Here is a 7,600-nt window from a genome sequence, read left to right as displayed (position 1 = left end):
TTTACTGTGCTTTTAAAGTTGATAAAATTGAATATGTAATGAAAATGTGCTGTAAAATTCACCCCCTAGTAGTGGTCGACCTCTCTGTGCTCGCTCGCTATGCTCCGGACGGGGGCTGGTCTGCAAAAATGTGCCAGGGCTGCTTTCAGTTCCCAGTCCGGCCCTGACTAAGACTGCGTGCCAAAACTGCACTTCATTTTCCTATGTCGATGTATTTCGATAGACACGCCTTCCCCGCCCCAGTGACCACAATTCTACTCGGCTTTTCAGACTACCGCAGTAGTATTTATAGAATTGTGTAGAGGGACTTACCGTGTCCGCCGAAGCTCACTCCTCCCGGCTTGCCCTGCAGCCGTGCAACTCTTCTTCCCGTTTCCGGAATGAAAGAGGATTCTTTGTCTAAAAAATACTTAGCTATTGCCTGTCCAGAGCAGCAGAGAACCAACGACCTGACCAAGGAGAAGGCGTGCCAGACACGCATTATAAACGTGTACGCGTAACTCACCGTTGCGGGCTGCACGTAGGAGTGTTGGCGCATCCTTAATTGCAAAGCCGCGGCACTAAAGCAAATATTAGCAGCTGGCTTCATCCTCTGCCGAACTGTGGATTTTGTTGGAGCTGAGGGGCACCAAGGAACAGAAACATGTCCACTCATTACAGAGTCCCTATAGTGAAGCAGAAATAAGAGGCTCGGCTTCACTCATTGCTGGCAGTAACCAATGGGTACCGTGCACACTCAGCAAATCCAAGCATGTATTGCCCCCCATGGCATAGTGTCCTGGTACCTGATTAGTTACATGTTGGGCAAGAAACAGATGACTCATTTGCGTCTACAAAAAAACTGAGAATCTGCAGCATTAAATCCCACCAGGGCTCTGTCCCTACCCGCTCATTAGGCCTAGCGCCACCTCTTCTGGCTTCCCTCATTTTCCCTCCCTGAGCTGTGGTGGTCATACAGGTCTGATCACACGCCCCTCCCAGGACATATGTACGCACCACCCCCTCTACACTGCTCGTAGAGTGTTGCTTCTACAACTCAAGTTCGTAGAGGGGTCGAGAAAGTGTGTGCACAACGAACCAGATGTCAAAGTGTGCCAAACAAACAAGTAATTATTATTATTATTTATTAGCACATAAGAAACATACATAGTTGTTGTTTGTGTGTGTTGGGGGCGGATGCATGATTGATGTGGGTGTATCTGTACATTTGTGGAGAGGAGACGAGTGCTGCAGGCGGCGTTTACGGCCATTCCAATATTCATAACTTCCGGTTTCATAAAATTTGCCACTTGTCACTTGCACAGTGCTCCGATGCTGGTGGCAAGACCTCACAGCGCGTTTTGCCATGTCCTGAGGCATTTCAGACACAATGGGGAATTATAACAAGCATTTACAATGCAATGGTCTCTGCAGCATTAAAGGTAGAGCTATTGGCATTGCTCATGATTTTTTTATTTTAAATAATAAATAAATGGCATTGTCATTTACATTGCCAATAGCTTCATCGCTAAAACATATCGCTAATGTTTTTAAAAAAATATGAAAGTTAACTTAGGCTCTGCCCAGTATTTCTCTCTCACCTCACACTATTGAATATTTGGAGTTTTATTCCACCTGAAATCAATTGCATGCATTGGAATATTTAAGTGACTATTTTCCAACTCAAAAGTACACTGAATCTTCACACATTAAAATATTTTTTTGTCAAAAATGCACTGTACATATTATCCTTTTTTTAGCATTCAGTCACAATCAAAAGGCAAACCTGACCTACCAGCTGTGCCAATGCTTGCTTCCTTTTGTGCATGGCTTGTTTTGGTCCCAAAATTGATTTTGACAATGTATATTCCGCATATGATGTACGTTTAATTATCTCTAGATGCTGATGAAAGGTGTAATTTTCACCCATTGCAATAGAACTCAGCCATTTTGCCAAAAGGGGATCAGTAGCAAAAGAGATAATGTTTTTAAAAAAATATGAAAGTTAACTTAGGCTCTGCCCAGTATTTCTCTCTCACCTCATACTTTTGAATATTTGGAGTTTCATCCCACCTGAAATAAATTGCATGCAACGACCCCTCTCCGGAGCGCGACAGAGGAGAGCTGCGGGTGGAGGGAGGGGGGGGAGACGGACACAGGAGAGCTGCGGGTGGAGGGAGGGGGGGAGACGGGCACAGGAGAGCTGCGGGTGGAGGGAGGGGGGAGACGGACACAGGAGAGCTGCGGGTGGAGGGAGGGGGGGAGACGGGCACAGGAGAGCTGCGGGTGGAGGGAGGGGGGAGACGGACACAGGAGAGCTGCGGGTGGAGGGAGGGGGGGGGACGGACACAGGAGAGCCTCACCCAGAACCTACAGTGGCGAGTACAACAAACAGTGCAATATACTTCCTGTGACGCTCCTGACATCACAGTATCTAAAATCTACTGTGTCACACCATAGGTGCTGGACGAGGACAGTGATTGTGATGGTGTCCTCTGAAGTCTGCAGAGCCACTTTTTTCCTTACCCTGCCCTTATTCCCTCCCCCCCCCCCGAGTTTTTTGCATAGTGCTCGTTTACAATTGAGTGCTTGTACTTACGCACAAGGGGGGTACAGGGTTAACGTCATAAGCACCTGACTGTTTGCCGGTCCCCACATGGATCTCGGCATTGATTCCTTTACCTCTGTTGTAAAACCAATTGATTGCTTACATAAATAAATGGAAACCTCAAAAGCCAAACAAAATATCCTGTTATACAGACTCAAGCAGTTCGAACTACGGCCTACGGATCCTCCATTCTCAATCCAGTGGGTCCTTATGTGTCTGTATTTAACTCTCGAGGTAATACATCACAACTGAATCTTCTAACATCCTTGCTCATAAACCTGACAATTCTAAACCATGGGTTAGCCTCTCCAAGCAAATATACGAGGGATCCAAAAACATTATCTGCTTTCTTAGCAGTGTCAATTAAATTTAATGAGTCGATCATCACTGTTTACTACTGACACAGTCAAAAGGTTTGTTATACTGCCCTATTAGATGAAGGACACTTTGGCTTGGGCCACTCTTTTGATTTTAAACCAGACCCATGTATTTTTCAATTCGAGGCATTCTTAAACTAATTCTGACCAATATTTGAGAGCAGCCAAACAACGGTTTACCCTTTTGCCATCACAGGACACAGGAGAGCTGCGGGTGGAGGGAGGGGGGGGGGGAGGGGGAGACGGACACAGGAGAGCTGCGGGCGGAGGGAGGGGGGGGAGACGGACACAGGAGAGCTGCGGGTGGAGGGAGGGGGGGAGACGGACACAGGAGAGCTGCGGGCGGAGGGAGGGGGGAGACAGACACAGGAGAGCTGCGGGCGGAGGGAGGGTTGAGACGGACACAGGAGAGCTGCGGGCGGAGGGAGGGGGGGGGGGAGACGGACACAGAAGAGCTGCGGGCGGAGGGAGGGGGGGAGGGGGGGACAGACAACCCTTTCAGATGTGGCAGGTCCGGAGGCCGTTTAGGAATGTTTCCAGTCTGAATTGCACGCATTACGATCGCCCAAGGAACACCGCATTCTTTCCCTATGAAGCCTTCGTTTCCCGCCTCTCGCTCCGCGGCAGCCGGCTCGGGTTTCAACACACACACCCTGCGCTGGAGGAGGTGAAGCATTCTGGAATGGCCTGAGCTATTTAACAGGTTTCGCATTTTCCCCATATTTATTCTACAACACGAGATAAATGTTTGGATTGCATAAATGACTAGTCCCAAATTTTTTGTGTGTGAGGTACACATGCTTTGAAGACCCTTTGCCAAATGTCCGCCACCCTGATCTATATTCACCAAATGCTCTACTTACGTTACCAGGACGGAATCACAAGTTTACCACATGAATTGGGGTTGTTAAACTCCACTGTTTAGATTGACAGCTGTTTAAATCCATTACGGACAAAAACTTAGTTAAAGAAACACACAGACCGTGGGGGGGGGGGGGACGGACACAGGAGAGCTGCGGGCGGAGGGAGGGGGGGGAGACGGACACAGGAGAGCTGCGGGCGGAGGGGAGATGGACACAGGAGAGATGCGGGCGGAGGTAGGGGGGGAGACGGACACAGGAGAGCTGCGGGCGGAGGGAGGGGGGAGATGGACACAGGAGAGCTGCGGGCGGAGGGAGGGGGGGAGACGGACACAGGAGAGCTGCGGGCGGAGGGAGGGGGGGAGACGGACACAGGAGAGCTGCAGGCGGAGGGAGGGGGGGAGACGGACACAGGAGAGCTGCGGGTGGAGGGAGGGGGAGACGGACACAGGAGAGATGCGGGCGGAGGTAGGGGGGGAGACGGACACAGGAGAGCTGCAGGCAGAGGGAGGGGGGGAGACGGACACAGGAGAGCTGCGGGTGGAGGGAGGGGGGAGACGGACACAGGAGAGATGCGGGCCGAGGGAGGGGGGGGAGCCGGCCTGAGAAGAGCTGCGGGCGGAGGGAGGGGGGGAGCCGGCCTGTTCAGGATCATACAGTTGCGCAAATAAGGACAAACTCACCGTAGAGGACGTTCAGCATGTCGGCGACGGCCAGGGACATCAGGAAGTGGAAAAGACTGCAGCTGGGCTCCGAGGCACTGGGCGGAAGCCCCATCCGCACAGGAGCATGTGCGCTGCATCACCGTACTCGGCGCCGGCTGGGCAACAATGGCAGCAACAAAGCTTAGGGCATTTTCGGATTTGGGGGCGTGTTTTGCTGTGCTGAGTGACGGACGACGTCACTGTCTAAAGAACAGCAAAAATTACGCCCCCAAATCCGAAAAGGACGGGGCTACATCGGAGGGAGGGATCTCTCCTCCAATGGCTGGCCTCCATTTAGGAAGCCAGCCAATGGTGGAGAGACAGAGCAGGGAGGCGGGACCTTCTGCGCTACTGAGAGTCATTAAATCTCCGGCCTCAGACTGCGCAAGCGCAGCCTTTTAGGCCTCCGACCTAAAAAGGGCTGCTTCCTTGAACACATTGACTAACCTAATGCGAGAATTATGGGGCTGCCTACAATTACAAACACTATTAAGGTTATGGAATGGAAAGAGACAATAAGTAACAATACTCTTGGAATGGAAAGAGACAATACGTAACAATACTCTATCACAGCCAGCATACACAGTCAAAAAGAGATCTTATTGAACTAGGAAACAATTGGGAGCATGGATAGTGAGCTAAGGGATAAGGACTGGCAGGCTGTGTTAGAATTCAAACAACTGCTCATAGGGTGGGTACCTATAAAACTCTGCAACGAGGTGGAGGCAGAGTTTTTACTGAACTTCGACTGCCAAGCAGAGTGCGGAGTTGCTAAAACTCCGAACTCCACCACCAGAGTGGAGTTTTTTGCCCAACCCTAATGACAACCAGGTGCAAAAAACTCACACTCCATTGTGTCGTGTTGTGGGTACTCCTGCTTGGGGACCGACCAGAGCTACATACTGTTAAAAGCATCACTTTTCACAAAGACTGTGTCTGGAGAGCAGGCTAAGAAAGACACTTGAAAGGAGAACCACCCCATGTTAGTTCTGAAGTTTGAGACAGTGGACCCATATCCCGTCAATAAAATGTGTATACAAGTGGGATCCAAACCCCTTGGTTCCAGTCCCAAGCTGCCAAATCAGACAAAACCATTCCTATATACATTTGAGTAATAGCTTTTTCAGTACCCCTAGGGTACGTCTACATGAAACTGCCATCCTGAACTCAAAACTCTACCCTTTCACTAGTGCACAAGTTAAGTACCATCAAAGGTGTTTAATTCATACTTACTGACCAAACCAGTAACTGATAACAATGGCCAGAGCCCTGTCTTGAAACAACTTTCGTCTTTGCCAAGTCTGGGGCTGTAAAATTAGGCAGAGGATCTTTAAACTAGTGGGCTAAGTTGCTCACCTAATGCAGTTCGTGCATGTAGTTAGTATGCTCTAATATGACTTCATAAGGAGGTAGCCATCTCTGGAGAGTCAGACCAGCAAAGTGTGGAATAGGAAAATAGACCTGGAGAGCTACTTGCAGAAACTCATAGATTCCAAATACTGACCTGGCTCGAATGTAAACGCTGACTTGGCTTTATGTTTTGCATTTCGGTCACTCTTAGACTAATGTATCCCCTATGCAGTGCATATGCACGGGTCATAAACTGCTTAATTTCCATAAAATCTGGGACACTCTTTCCCCCAAATAGTCTAAGACTCAAACTAGATCACCCTTTTTTTTAGCTTCCAGAAAACAATAAGAAACAATTTGCAATCTGCCTCAAGCCTAGCCAATCCATTTCGCCAGCGGTAGGCGGAGTTTTTGTCAAATTTTGCAATCCAAGTGGATCACAAAGTGGCAAAACTCTGCCGGCGGAGCAGAGTTTGCCGCCTACCCCTAATTTAAATCTCAGATTCTCCACTTCACTGAATTGTGTGATCCTATGTAAATTTGTTTAGATTACTCTGCCTCATATTGATGTAAAGTCAAATCTGAATCTACCTAGACAAAATTCAGTCTAGTAGATGCACTATATAAACATCTCACTTAGCCATGGTTTTATAGATAATAGTTTTACTCCACAAACAAAAACGTTAGCCATCTAAATAGCACACATTGAGGACTGACATCTCTTGCTTTAGGTAAGGCAGTTTTGTTAGGGCATTGGGGAAGAAATGCTCATGTTTAAAAAAATAATAATATTGCAGGTATTAATGCCATTCGTATGACAATGTAATGCACTAAAGTGAAACAAATGCAAAACCCACAATTGATGGACAGAATGCAGAACAATGTCATACATTCACCCCAGTACAGAGATCTGGGCCTAAATCCATCGTTTTTTTGCTCACCATGCCTTTCCAGTTTGGACCCAGCCATATGCAAATCAGTCTTGACCTAAAGTGAAACAAAAGCGGTCACGAAATCACCTATTTTTTAGTTCCAGGAATTTTTATTTGAAATTCAACCAGTAGCACGTGTACAGGGGTAATTGAATTAGTCTAGCGAGGTCTAGGTTAAAATCACGGAGAAGAAAGATACAAGAGCATCGTGCACTAAAACGAGAGATTAGTAGATCTTAGATACATGGTGAAGAGAGCCTTGTCCTTGAAGTACTGCGGAACGTAATAAGTACGATCGATAGTTTGTACCACTACCCATGAAACTTTTAATTTTAGAATATAAAAAGACAGCATAGTGGTGCGTTTGGCACTTCGAGCCATGCCAGGCCTCCGGCCCGGCTCTCCGTATGAATTTGCCGCTATTGAGTGCCTGCCCACTAGAAGACATGGTCCCAAGTAGCTGTGACATTTCCGTACAAGGAGACTCCAGTGCTTCAAATGCAGCGCTGCGGGTTGGGCGCACAGACTTCACAGCTTTCAATGCAGTATTTTTCGTTCTCTTACATACAGATGTCAGACCTCCGGGGTCATCAGCGCTGCTTTAACAGACACACAGAGACAATCGAGCTTCACAGGTAGTATTTCTGCTTTCCTGAAGAATACACAAGCTTTCTATGTGACATATGTGTTGATGCAGGCTTTACATCCAGGCAGACAGAGCAGGTACTTAAAGTACCTCCGTCAGAGCTTTCAGGGTACTTCAGCTGCTGTAAAAACAGACATCAGAACG

This window comes from Lissotriton vulgaris, unplaced genomic scaffold (genome assembly GCF_964263255.1).
Source record: "Lissotriton vulgaris unplaced genomic scaffold, aLisVul1.2 SCAFFOLD_797, whole genome shotgun sequence".
NCBI lineage: Eukaryota > Metazoa > Chordata > Amphibia > Caudata > Salamandridae > Lissotriton > Lissotriton vulgaris.
The sequence above is the reverse complement of the archived record's forward strand: the minus strand, read 5'-3'. Positions refer to the sequence as shown.